Below are 14,645 nucleotides of genomic sequence, written 5' to 3'. Positions count from 1 at the left end.
AATTACAAACTTTGACCAGTGTTTACATATAGTAATGGTTATTGGAAAGCGTACAGACGCTGTTAAGAGATTTTTTTTGGTTGGAGGGGAAGGGCTTGAGGGAAGGGCTTGAGGGGAGGAGTTTATGGGGGGGGGAATTTCCGTGGAGGAATTTTTCATGGGGGAAGAGAATTCCATACCGGATTTTTAGCATTTTCTTTAAAAACAATGAGAAAAAAATATGAAATCTTTTTCAAGTGAAAGTAAGGAGCAGCATTAAAACTTAAAACAAACAGAAATTAATACGCATATAAAGGATTCATATCCTCCTGATAACTCGCTCTTTACGCTAAACTAATTTTATTAATTTCAACTATTTATTCTACGGCCTTTGTGGTTCAGAGGTCATTTTTAAGGAATAGGGACAAGATTTGAGCTTTAGTGTAAAGAGCGAGGTATTGAAGAGGGGGCGAACCCTCTCATATATGTGATAAAAACATACGAATATAGAAGCTCGTTAAGTAAGTTAATTCGTAAGTTACGTATATTTTTACTAATAAAAACGTTTGTAAAAAAAAAAGTTGTAGTTGCTTTTTTAAGTAACCAAAAAATTGGAGGGTAACTAGGCCTACTCCCCTGCTCCTTTTTTTCTCTAAATCGCCCAATCGAAACTATGAGAAAGCCATTTGGCCAAAAAAATAAATTGATATGCAAATTTTGTTTTAATTATTGATGTGGCCACAGCAAAGAGCCACTTTGCTGTGGCTTGAACTCTTTTGTTATTTTAAAAGGGCACAGGATATTGAGATTTTCTTTCAAATTAGTTCTCTACCAACATTCTAAGATCACCATTGGGATGAAAAAAAAGTTAAATCTAACTAGAGCTTACCTGAAAACAAGTTCCTGCGTACTTTCCGTATGCACGGACCTTGAAAACAAGGTCCGTGTAGCGCATGCGTTTGTACAATCTTTGTAGGTCCATAATTCCTTTAATAGTAATGATAATAAATATTACCATATTAAACAAAAAACTAGTTAGTTCCGTTATTATTATCAACCATTATTATGCATTACCTAAACAATTTTTTAGATGAATTTTCTTAATTATTTGGTTTCGACTGCATTTCCACTTGTGCTTGTTTATGGCATTGTGTAGAATTTGTGACATCAAAGAATTTCAATCTTTATATTACTAATTCTTCATTCTCACTTAGCTTTGTATTCAACAGAGCCAATTTGGATCTAGATGTCCATTAATTGGACGTCTCTTGGTAAAAACATGTGTGTGATGCGTTGCATCACACACGAGCCCAATATACTGCCCTTCGATATAACGTATGCACATAGTTAAGTGGTAATCATGCTATTTACAACTTTTGTTATGTGTCGACATTCCAATATAGAAAGCAATGTTTCTGTTTTTATAGAGATTTTGGCTACATTTTGGTGACATTTCTGTATGGCTGAAAGGGCCCACCAGATGGTTTTAATAATACATGGCTTTATTTAATGTTTCCTCTTCCTCTCTTTATATTTTGACCCGCCTTTTAATTCAATAATTCATTTAAAATATAAAAAAACAAGAAGATTACCAACAAATCAGTTGTGCATAATGAAATTCATTTGGCTCGGTTTTCAACGCTACCGGTAAACATATCTTTTTTCTTAACTAATGCTCTGTCAATTGTGTTGCGAGAGCAACACTTTAGTTTTGCCGTTTTGTTGTTTTTTTTCCTATACCGCCGATGTCGGCTTATTCCTGGAAACTGGCAAGGGTCTAACCTGTGCGGTTTTTACGGAAAGTGTGGACCTCAGGCCGGATTGATGAATATGATAAGTTAAGATAAGATTTATTCATCACGAAACACACATACAATATTACATTTTACTATTTCCCCAAAGGGTCTTTGGCCTGTAAAAAAGGGGAAAATGAACGAGCCACTTACTCAGAGAAAAAAAAAATAATCACTTACTCAAAGAGAGAAGAGCAAAAAGGAAAAAAAAAATAATCACTTACTCAAAGAGAGAAGAGCAAAAAGGAGAAGAGAGGAAAATATAAATAAAATGAAAAACTATAGAAAACAAAACTAAATAGACTAATAGATTGAACAGACTAAATTAATTATGTAGATCTGTAGATAAAAATAGACTCCAATGAAATAATAAGGAAATATATATGCATACATACACGCATATACACATATAAAAAGAGATAAAATAATTTCTAAGAAGCCAATGAATTTTTAATAATTTTTTTGAACAAACCGAATGAGTGGCACCTTCGAGCTGATTCGGGCAACTTATTCCATACAATATAACTCGTAATTAAAGGATTAAAGTCTGACCTTACACAAGGAGTAAAAGGAACTTGAAAATGATTTTCGGTATTGCGAAGATTATAATTATTCTGATCAGAGGTGAAAGATGGCTGAACACTTAGGGGACGGGGGAGGTCACCATGAAGCTGAGAAAAAGTAAAACATGCACACGAAAGAATATACAGTGACTCGAGATCAAGTAATGGGATAACTCTTGAACGGTTAGTTTCCTTAATGAGGTTTCTAGCTTTATTATAAACCTTAGAAAGTGGTTTTAACAGTGAAGGAAAGGTTGACATCCATACTATTGGACAGTAGGAAACGTATGATCGGATCAAGGAGTGAAAAAGGATTTCCAAAATTGATCCAGGGAAAATATGTTTGAGTTTCCTTAAAATAGCGAGACTCCTGCACATCTTCATTTTAATCAAATCAATGTGACGCTTGAAAGACAAGTTTTCATCAACAAGAATGCCCAAAAAACGAACATATCGATCTTTAGATCTGTGAATTATCCCATTTGGCTGATGAATTTCTGATAACTTGGGATAAATCTGAGAAACATGCGAAAATATCAAAAAATTTGATTTTGAATAATTTAGGGTAAGAGAATTAGCATCAAGCCATGAAATTACTCTCTCAAAAAAGTATTCCAAGTTTAATCGAAGCTCGGATTCACATTTCCCCGAAGTCCCGAGTGTGCTATCATCAGCAAAACAAACAAGGACATCAGAAGATGGCGAACTATAGCTGGGACTATGGGCAAGGGAAGGTTTAGGATGACAGAGTCTACAGCAATGAATAGGTTTCTGCTTTTTTACTGCGTAAAAAAAATCATTTATATAAATCAAAAATAGCACTGGCCCTAAAACTGATCCCTGAGGGACGCCAAAATTCACTTGCGATTGACAGAAATTAAATTGTGGATTGACAGAAATTAACCTATCATTCAAATAAGATTGAAACCAAGAAAATACATTACCCCTAATGCCAAAATGAGACATCTTCGATAGAAGAATTTCATGGGTTAAGGAATCGAATGCCTTGCGAATATCCAGGAATATAGCAGCCGGAATTAATCCCGAATCCAATTCAGAATGTATAAAATTCAAAAGGGTCATACAGGCATGCTCAGTGGAGTGCTTCATTCGGAAACCAAATTGAAAATCACGAAGAAACTCTTTAGATTTTAGAAATTTAAGCAGACGAGAAAGCATAGCCTTTTCAAAGATTTTACTAAAGACTGATAAAATTGAAATTGGTCGATAATTTGCTGGATCATTTCTTGGTCCCCCTTTATACAGAACAATAATCCGAGCACGCTTGAGAGGATCTGGAAAAACCCCATATTTAAATGAAAGATTAACAAGTTTTGTAAGAGGCACAACTATTGAAGGAGGAATAGATTTAACTACCTTAGTAGGAATAGAATCTGGCCCAGATGAAGATGAGTCTTTCAAGCCATTAACAATTTTAGTAATTTCAATTTCTGTTACTGGCTCTAAAAAAATAGACTTAACACAAGACGGCCCGAGGTAAGATCTAAAGTCCGACTTAGACCGAGAAAAAGTAGCTGTGGAAGCGATATTATTACCAATACTAGCGAAAAATGAAGTAAATGCTTCTTGGACATTAAGCTCACCCTCTACAATCTCATCACCAATGACCAGACTCATAGGTAAAGAGCTATATTGAGAACCAGGTTTAAGCACAGAATTTATTACCTTCCAAGTTTTACGAATATCCTTATTACACGCAGCAAAATTATTTAGATAATAGAGAGATTTGGCTTTCCTACACAAGGAATTATATATATTCCGGTAGATCTTGAATTGACAAAGACGAATAGCACTCATTGAAAGTGTAGCACATTTATAATACCTCCAGAGATTATTACATTTTGGAAAGCTCCGCAGAACTCTTGCCTGGGGCCAAAAAGGATGGTTTTTGCTTGTCCACGAGCCAGAGCCTATGGTGTGCGAAGTGAAGTGGAGTTATGTAGCCTATGTCAGAGAAGAGTATCTGAAGTTGTGCAGCCAAGCTTTCGTTTCATCAAACCATGTTTCTGCTTTCGAGTGGAAAGCTCCGTTGTAGCAGGCAAGCAGGCAGGCACCACTTTCAAATTGAAGATGGACTAAAATCTTTAAGTGTTAAATATATGCGGCAGTTACCCGGCCCCACAGCCAATATATCTTCTTTGAGTGATAAATAGAAAAATTTACAGAAGCAAAAAAGCGGCATTTTCCCGAAGGTCCGAAAGTGCTGCTGTGATTTTTGCTGGGTTTATCATTTGTTTTTTCGGACTTGGGATTGAGGTAGAGAAATGTTATCAGATGTACCTCATAAACTTTAAAAGTTCTGTCATTGCTAAACAAATTGGAGCTTATCCTTTGCTCCTTTCTAAGTGGTGACGTTAGAAAGTTGGCCTACGGCAAAAAAATCAACTTTTGAACTAAGACAGATAATATTGTTTCTATATGTCATCCAGTTTTTGATACAAAAATTCCTTCATGAGATATACTAGTTTGAAAGTTTCAAGGGGTTGACAACTTCAGTAGTAGGGTACACACTGAAACCAAAAATAAGTCGATACCAATTGTGAGACATGTAGGGGACTTGTAAGGAAAGGTCAGCTGTTAGCTCATAATCATCTTTGGCAGTGAGGGGTTTGCAAATTTTGCTATTTGGTGTACCTATTATTTGCTTCCAGTGTATTTGATGATAAAACCGAGCTGGTTCCAGTGGTAAGACATGTAGGGGACTTGTAAGTAATAATCGTCTGTTAGGCTACAATCATCTTTAGTAAAGAGGGGTTTGTAACTTTTGCTAGTTGGTGCAGCCTACCCATACTCACTGTACCCTAGAATTAAGTGTTTACGCAACGGGTACAAACGATAACGTAAAACAACGAGGCAGTTTTTTAATAATTAATAGATTGTCATCTATGGTATTTTGATCCTGAAAAGTTACGGATAGCTTTATAATACCAACTAGATTATGTAAGATATTGTTCCAAGTCTTGATCCGTCACGATGTCTACGATTGAAAAGGATAAAGTTCAACTGGCTGCAAAGTCAATTTAGTCCCTTCTTTCGATATTCTTTTGTTATTGTTGTTTTTTCAATGCTGAGGAATAGCCTTTGATCATGTGATTACTGATCGCGTTCTTCTTTGAACATAACGTTTTAAAAGCTTCGATAGGGTGACAACTTCAGCGTTTAACCGATAGCAAAGAAACAAAACCAAAGTGTTGCTCTCGGAACACTTTATTCGGCGAAGGCGGACAAAGGTTGCCGCAACACTTCACGTTGCTCAGGCAACGTAGGTCTAGTTTCACTTGAAATCGACCAGCTTTGCGCTTCGATTGCACTAACTGTTTCCTTAGAAAAGGATTGTTTACCTCCAGCAGCCGCCAAACTTTCATCTAATCTCTGATTAATTTTATTATCAAGATTCCAGGACACACTGAATTTTTGTTCCGTCCCTGTAATTTTGGTGATAAGAACGGTTGATCCCGAAAAGTTATGTAAACTGTTTTTTTTTTTTCAGATGCTTTTGGTACTTTCAAATTTCTATGTAAATATCTGGCTTCAGCACAATTTCTTCAAACGCTCCCTTTACGCCTTTTCTAGAGTTTTCTCATACTCACTACTTCAGGAAAGTTGAACCAGGGAATCTGAGTCCTGGATGAAATTCCACGAAGTAATGATGCTAGGACTGTTTAAAAAAAACAGATCTTTTTTTTGGGTTTAAAAAATTACTTTAAAGATGTGCAATGTTTGAGGGGATGACAAGGATTTATTTTTAACTACGGTACAGAAAAGGGTCTTTTTCCAAATCTATGGGAATGATTTTGCTTTTTTTTCCAGTTAACCCCCACCTCCTAGTTGGCAACCCTATAGCGAAATAAAACTATGTATGGTAACTATGCTAAACTCTGTCATTCTAATAACCCTGCCAATCCGCATGTACCCTATTAGTAAAAGTAATATCTTTGCATAAAAGTAATATCACTTTCGAACAGAAATATAGTGTTATACTACAAGTTTGCTCTTAGCAATTTATACCAAAACAACACCATTAGGAATAGGTTCAATATTGTTTGTATTATATAACACTATTTACGAATTTCACCAATTTAAAACAACAAAGAATCAAAAACAGGGTCGTATCCAGGGATTTTTTTTTATTTGGGGGGGTGGTACCAAGGGATTTTTTCAAGGGGTGGTGTACAAAAGAAACTTCAAAAACGCATAACAAATTGTTAATATTCATTTTTGTTGCGTTTTTACGAGTGGGACAAACTTCTCTGGGGATGGGGATCAAACCCACTAGCCTCCCTGGATACGGCCTTGATTAATAGTAAGTCATAAAACTTTCTTTACAAATATTAGACCACTGCTATTTCAAAATCGTCAAGTTCTAACGCCAAATTGAGCAGCATGAATCCGTCCATCAACATTTCTGTGTGGAATATTCGGCAAGGGTACTGCATAAACTTGATTCGAATAAAGTTGGTTTGCAAAGTCTAGGGGTAATGGCTGTGATTTTGTCTTTGGTGCACAGAAGAAAATCGAACTGGTCAGAGACGATGGAAGGGCCAGGAGTCCAAGAATTATAAACAAAAGGCTGGATATTTGGTGGACCATGAATCCGATGGCATCCAGCTCAAGGTTGTAATTGATCCCGTCGAATGAGCAAGTACAACAAAGCCTAAGAATATAACAGCTTTACAAACATGTTTTTTGTGAATATTCAATCAAATAGCTATTCAATCGAACTGTAGTAAGGAGCGACCCGACTCAATAATACACAAAATTCTAAAAAACGGAATTTTGATACCAATAGATATATCAAAAGAATTGGATTTTTATGCTGATTTTAAATATATAAGTTTCATCAAATTTAGTCTTACTCATCAAAAGTTTAGAGCCTGAGAAAATTTGCCTTGTTTTGGAAAATAGGGAAAACACCCCCTAAAAGTCATACGATCTTAACGAAAGTCACACCATCGCATTCAGAGTATCAGAAAACCCCACTGTAGAAGTTTCAAGCTCTTATCTACAAAAATGTGGAACTTAGTATTTTTTTTGCCAGAAGACCGATCACGGGTGCGTGTTTATTTGTTTGTTTTTTGTTTTGTTTTTTCCAGAGGTGATCGTATCGACCAAGTGGTCATAGAATGTCGCAAGAGGGCTCATTCTAACGGAAATTAAAAGTTCTAGTGCCCTTTTTTAAGTTACCAAACAATTGGAGGGCACCTAGGCCCCCTCCCAAGCTCATTTTTTTCCCAAAGTCAACAGATCAGAATTTTGAGATAGCCATTTTGTTCAGCATAGTCGAAAAACATAATAACTATGTCTTTGGGGCTCACTTACTCCCCCACAGTCCCCAGGGGAGGGACTGCAAGTTACAAACTTTGACCAGCATTTACATACATTAATGATTATTTGGAAGTGTACATACCTTTTCAGGATGATTTTTGTTTGGGGGGGGGCTGATGGGAAGGGGCTGTGTGGGAGTATCTTCCCTTGGAGGAAATTGTCATGGGAGAAGAGAAATTCCATGAAGGGGGTGCAGAATTTTCTAGCATTATTTTTAAAAAAACAATGAAAAAATAAATATGAAAAAGTTTTTTCAACTGAAAGTAAGGACCAGCATTAAAACTTAAAATGAACAGAGATTATTACGCATATGGGGGGTCCATCTCTTCCTAAATAGCTCGCTCCTTACGCTAAAGTATTTTTAGTAATTTCAACTATTTATTCTATGGCCTTTCTGATTCAGGGGTCAATCTTAAAGAATTGGTACAAAATTAAAGCTTTAGTGTAAAGAGTGAGGTATTAACGAGGGGGCAAACCCCCTCATATACATAATAAAAATATACGAATGTAGAAGTTCATTACGTAAGTTAATTTGTAAATTATGTATATTTTCTTACTAATGAAAACGTTCGTTACAAAATTCTAGTTGCCTTTTTAAGTAACCGAAAAATTGGTGGGGAACTAGGCCTCCTCTCCCACCCTTTTTTTTCAAAATCGTCTAATCAAAACTAAGAGAAAGTCATTTAGAAGAAAAAAGTTAATAGGCAAATTTCGTTTTAATTATTCATTTGCGGACAGCCAAAATAAAAACATGCATTAATTCAAAAACGTTCAGAAATTAAATTAAAAAAAGAAGTTTTTTTAACTGAAAGTAAGGAGCGACATTAAAACTTAAAACGAACAGAAATTACTCCGTGTATGAAAGGGGCTGTTCCTCCCTCAACGTCCCGCTCTTTACGATAAAGTTATTTACTGTTTAATAAAGTAGAATTGAGAGAAAGAGTAAAACTTTAGCGTAAAGAGCGGGACGCTAAGGGAGGAACAGCCCCTTTCATACACGGAGTAATTTCTGTTCGTTTTAAGTTTTAATGTCGCTCCTTACTTTCAGTTAAAAAACTTGTTTTTTTTATTTAATTTAGCAAGGTGACATATTTTATTTTCAAAATTTATTGTTTGTAATGTTTGAAAAGTCTGTTCAGTATTTCACTGAAACATATCACCAAGTGATAAAAATCAAGAGACAAAAAACTTCAAACTTAGTCCCTCAAGTTTCCGCTAAAGTGTAGGCATCAAAAATTAATCTTGATAATATCATAAATAAATTTTTTTTTTATTTCAATGTCAAATTTTCGCATTGTACTTAACATTTAAATGACCGAATTATTTTCTGAAAAATTTGATAGTTATTTCACACCATCTATATATGAGATTTCATATTTATAGATTCGGCACTAATTAAATAGTCTCATCTAGTTAAATTCTTCCTTATGTATATAAACTGCTGTTGTTGCTTATTACTGCAAGACGAAGTAGGCCTAGATTAGAATATCGTGATGCTAAATAATATTTATAAAAAGATTATATTCTAACGAAAAAATTTTGATGTCGCTTCACAGGCGTCCTTAGTAATGCTGAAAAGAAAGAAAAATGAAGATTGTCACAGAGAAAGAAAACATTAACACTTTCTAGCTTTACCCAGCAGCAGGTACGGAAAAATTTCGAAAGCTGCAAGTAGCAGAATTCCAGAAGTTGCCAATACTTTAGCAGCACAGCTTGCGTTTTGACAGCTTTCTTTGAACAATAAGTATCCTTATATGTAAAAATAATTTCAGACAAAACCTGCCAACAAATTGCATTAGGCCATGGAAACTGCCAAGATACCCCAATTTTTGCATGACGACCCAGGAGCAGAATAGAAGTTTTTTGTTTAATATAGATTTTCTACATACATCTTCAAAGCTGAAGAAAATGGGCAGATTTCTTTTCTTCTTTTTTTGTCAATGATCTGTGAAAAGGTTTGTGGGCCATAGTATGTTTACCAGTGGATTTTTTGTGGGTTCTTTGCAGGACTGTTGTAGATAATCTCTTCATTTAGAGCACTTTCATTGAGACTAGAATTAAGCTCTATTTAACAAATTAATTAAACAATTTCAATTTTTAAGAACGTTTAAGTTGTAGATTAGAAGTATGTTTAATGTAATATTAAAAAAAGAAAGGAAAAGTGCATGAATGGTCCAATTGTGAGACAACCACTTTTGACGAAAAACACAATAGGTATAGCCTATTGGATTTCAAGTTCTAAATATTATTTCTAAGTTCTTTCCATTGGCAACTTGGCAATTTATTTCACATGATTTCTTCAAATTAACAAGGGACTGAAAATCTTGAGTTTAAAAAGCTGTTGAAATTCATTCACTGAAGTATGTCTAAATATCATTTCCCAGTATAAAATTTAAAATATTCATCAAATGCAATATTAGTTTCATTTAGAATAATCAAAAACAAAACACAGTAACCACCAGCAGTAAAAATTGCTGAGGCTGCTTACCCTTTCAAAAAAAATCGGACTTTTGACTTACTGCCAATTAAAATGATAAAAAAAAACTAGCAAATACGGATAATACGAAAGAAATAGAGTGGCTCCTATCCTCGGCCTAGAAAGTAACCAAAATATACGACTAAATGACTTCTGCAGACTAGGCTTGAGCTTACTTGACATAACACAGCCACACGTCACTGCCATTTCAGTGCAGTGACTCCGTATTCTAAATCATGTGTATTAATACAAAAGCACCCGAGACTAGAACAGTTTCTTCTTTTACATTGGAATCAGCCCTAAACAAGCCAGTTCGCCTCATTTTCTTTGCAGGCTTGTGGTTATAACTTTTTTTTTTAAAGCTGAATATCGGCTGGCTTTGGTTAGCCACAAATTAACCATATATTAAGGACTATGTGGTAGCTTGTGTGTTGCTATTTAAGAACTCTTTCCTTCGTATTTCATGATGAATTTACTACGCTAAGACTGTCTGAGGGATATATTTTCTGTTTTTGTTTGATTGATCGAATTTGCCTCTTTGTTGTTTATCCTTTTTTTTGGGGGGGGGGGGGGAATTGTAGCCAAGACAGTTGGGAATTAAGAATTCCTTCAGCTTGTTGTTGCTGTATATATTTATTCCTTCCATAGCATTAAAGCTGGAAATATTGATTAGGCATTAGAAAACGATAGGAAAACATTAGAAGAACACCGGAATTTCATGAATTCGTGAGATTGCTAGGAAAATTACCCCATCTAGCTAACTTTTTTCGTCAGTCATGCTGGTAGCGCTTTTTCATTAATCAAGAAACGTTACTTTCATGAGGTTTCGATCTCACACGATGATTCTTTTTTCAATTTTTCTAATACAGATGGCGTTAAAAATCTATAAAACAGTTACTATTCTAATTTTGTACTTGCACTTTCATTAGCTGGAAAGGCTATAGGAACAGTCTTTTGGTACTAAAACTAGGCTCTACTGGACATCAGTCTCAAGGTGCACCAGTGAATAGTACACAAGTATTCTAAGAGACTAATTCCAACGTTTTGTAAGAAAAATCTTCGTTTGGAAGCACCAATGTTTGTTTGCTGTGGGTCGTTGTTGACATTAGAACACATTTGAACATACATTATAGAACATTGTAGGATATATACATAATAGAACGTGACATTAGAACACATTTACATGATGTGAAAGATACCTGCCTCTAACACATTAATATGATCACTACACTGTTTTTCTGTGAAAGCTTTTAACTGCATGAGCTCACTATTATTATTCTGACTGTTCAACAGTAAAACAATCAAAATATTGCATGTGAAAGGCTAAAAAATGCACCGTAATTTCCAGACTTAGCCCATGTTGACAGTTATCTTTTTTTTCACTGGGAATTTTTTCCTCAAAGTAATGTTCGTTTAATAACAAAGCTATTGATACTGATTTGTGAGCCTTAAAACAGGGGCACTATACAAAATAGGCAAGGTCAAAAGCAAGGAAATGCTTAAAATTTTAACTACAGTTTTGTGTCACATTGCTCTAAACACTTTGGGCAGTCCTGGTAAGCAAAATTTAGTTTATTCCTATATTTGCACCAGAAAACGGCATTGAAAAGTTGATACTTTATTGTTCCTAAATTAGAATATGTCATTGTCCTATTGGCTAGGTATCTCTTTGGTCGGTCTATTGATCAATCTAATAAAAATAAAACATAGGTGAAAAAAAATGTATTGAAGCAGCGCAATAAAAAGAGAAATTGTTTAAAGACTATTTTACCTGCACATATTTTCGTTGACGTATAAACCCGGATAGGATCCATTACACATTATCAGATTGTCTCCTATTGTTATGAGAAGTCCTGAAGTATTTTCAAAGAAGTGAAGGAGCCGCAACACTCCAACTGCTACCGCTCCAACAAGAGCAAAACTTGACAGCAAAGTGATTATCATATGAATTCTTAGCAGAGTTCTGCTTGCTTTTCTTCCTATGAAAAGAGCTACAAATCCTCCGATAATGATCGGTACCCCCGACCATGCTCCCGTGAAGACGTCAACAAGGGTGTTATCACAAGCTCCAAGTGATCTATCAACTATCTGAAAATAATTCAAGTGATAATATTATTATTTGTTAATAAAATTAATGCTTTCTTCCCTTCAGAGTGTTAAGTTGAATGTCAACCTTCCAAGTATGACTTCATTCAGATTCCAATCCTGTTTCATGCGTAAAACATACAAGATTTTTCTTTGGTTTTAAATCTGGTCCCTCATTGAAGCTGACGTTGGCCATAATCTGTGTTAGTTCATCCTTCATTACCACGAGTGATCTTATAAAACGTTCTATCGATAGCAACAAAATCTGAAACAAATTTATTTTGGCTTGATGGCTCGTTTGGGGTTGGAAAAAAATAATTCCCTTTTCAGTCTGTAACAATTGGATCAAGCCATGAGCAGGGTAATGAGCAGGCAGAAAACTGTCTTTGCCAATAGTTAAATGAAACAAAAACAAAACAGTTCTTTAAACTGAAAGTCAGAAATACCCTTCAGGAAAGTCAGGAAGCTTAAAGGAACAGGAATTATTTTGTACATAAAAGGGGCTACCCCCCTCCTGGCTCTTTCCGCTAAAGTTTGACTCATTGTGAAAATTCTTTAAAGAACTGCTGGATCACAAGAAGCTTTTTAAAGAACTAAAAATGTTTTGCGTGACGACCGAGGGATCCAGGGGGATACAGTCTCCCATACAAGGTATAATTTCCGTCGTTTTAATCTTGCTCCTTACTTTCAGTGGAAAAAAAACTTATTTTTAAATTAGTTTCTGATCGTTTTTCAAATCATGTCAGAAGATTTCTTCCTCCTTCCGTGGAAAGTTCCCCTAACGAAATATTTTTGCTCCCACGCAAAGTCCCCCTCCCCACAAAAAATTCCTCCCGGACAATTCTCTCCTTGCTGAAAATTTTCCCCTGCTAATTTTCGCCGGACAATTCTCCCTGGAAAATTCTCCTTACTTTCATTTGAAAAGTTTTTCTTTCACTTAATTTCTGATCGTTTTTCAAATAATGCCCGACATTCCCACTTCCTCTGTAGAAAGTTTTCCCCAGAGATTCCTTCCTCATTTAAATTTTCTCACGCTTAAAATTTTCCCATGATATTCCTACAAAAAATTCCCCCTAAGAAAATTTATCTCTTAGAACATATCTCCCAACTGAAGTACCCCCCCCCACACACACACAAATTCCTCTTGCTAAAATTTTCCCCGGAAATTGAACAGCCAAACAGAAAGTAAGACAAATAAAAAGAATTCCGTAGATGAATTCCTGAAAATATTCACGTGTAAAATTCCTCCCTCTGGAGAATACTCCCCCCCAGCAAAAGATCGGAATTTTCCCAAGAATAAAAAACTATAGGCAAATTACATCCTATTCCCTTGGGGCTCTGATGGGTCATGAAATCCCCAGAGGCATAGTTATTGAACCTCCCAACCATACTGAGCTAAATAGTTCAGGAGGTTTAGTGAGAAACAGGTGAAATTTTAATGTCACCTGTTTTAATTGTGAAAATCGCAGCCATTATGCCGTTGATTGCTCTAACTTAAATAAGTGTAATGAAAATAGCTACAGATCAAGGTGCTACAGTCCCCAAGGATAACAGTCCTCTCAGGGAGTACCCGCTAGCCTTACGACTGATCAAGGGACAATGTTAAAAAAAAAAAAAAAACAACCGACTAAAGTAATCACTTGGATTAGAAGCCAAAATAATGACAAAACCTGAGCTTTTGTGAAATCACACAAGATTACTGGAAAAATGAATAGAGTGGTAGAAATAGCAACAGACTCTTGCAGTGACCAAAGTTACGTCCCAAGTGACTGATCAAAGAAAAATGTTAACCATTTAGATTTAGGTAGAGTTGCATCAGTTATGCTTTTACGTCTAAAAACATAGATTTCCGACGTCAAAAGTCAGAATAAAATTGTAAATAAAGACCGAACAGTCTGGAAAAAAGTAAGAGTAAGTTTTGTATTAACCCTAGCAACAGACGTTGTGGCAAATTCAAACTTCGGCAATGTCGGAAGCTTCCTTTCACTAGAAGTCACCCTGATAATAAAAGCAGTAAAGACAGTGACCCGTGGCAAAAGTAAAACACCCACTTTATGGGGATGAAGAATCATATGCAGAAACTGAATTCCCGTTCACCGAATGATATATTAAATTTCAATTTAATATCATTAGCCGTTGCAGAGACCTTGTAGATACGCTCTTTTGACATTGATATCCTTGATGTCACTTGAGCGATTCCAAAGGTATTGTAGATGTAACCTTTTGACAACATTGATGTACAAAATGTCCTTTGATTTAGTTAAATATCTTCCTGAAAATAATGTGAAAGTTTCAACTTAATACCCATTGCCGTTCATGAGATTTTGCAGATATGCTCATTTGATAACCTGAGAGCACATAGGAATTTTTGATTACTTCAGAATACCCCACAGCACATCATGT

The sequence above is a fragment of the Artemia franciscana genome, chromosome 2 (genome assembly GCF_032884065.1).
Source record: "Artemia franciscana chromosome 2, ASM3288406v1, whole genome shotgun sequence".
NCBI lineage: Eukaryota > Metazoa > Arthropoda > Branchiopoda > Anostraca > Artemiidae > Artemia > Artemia franciscana.
Note: the sequence above shows the minus strand (reverse complement) of the source record.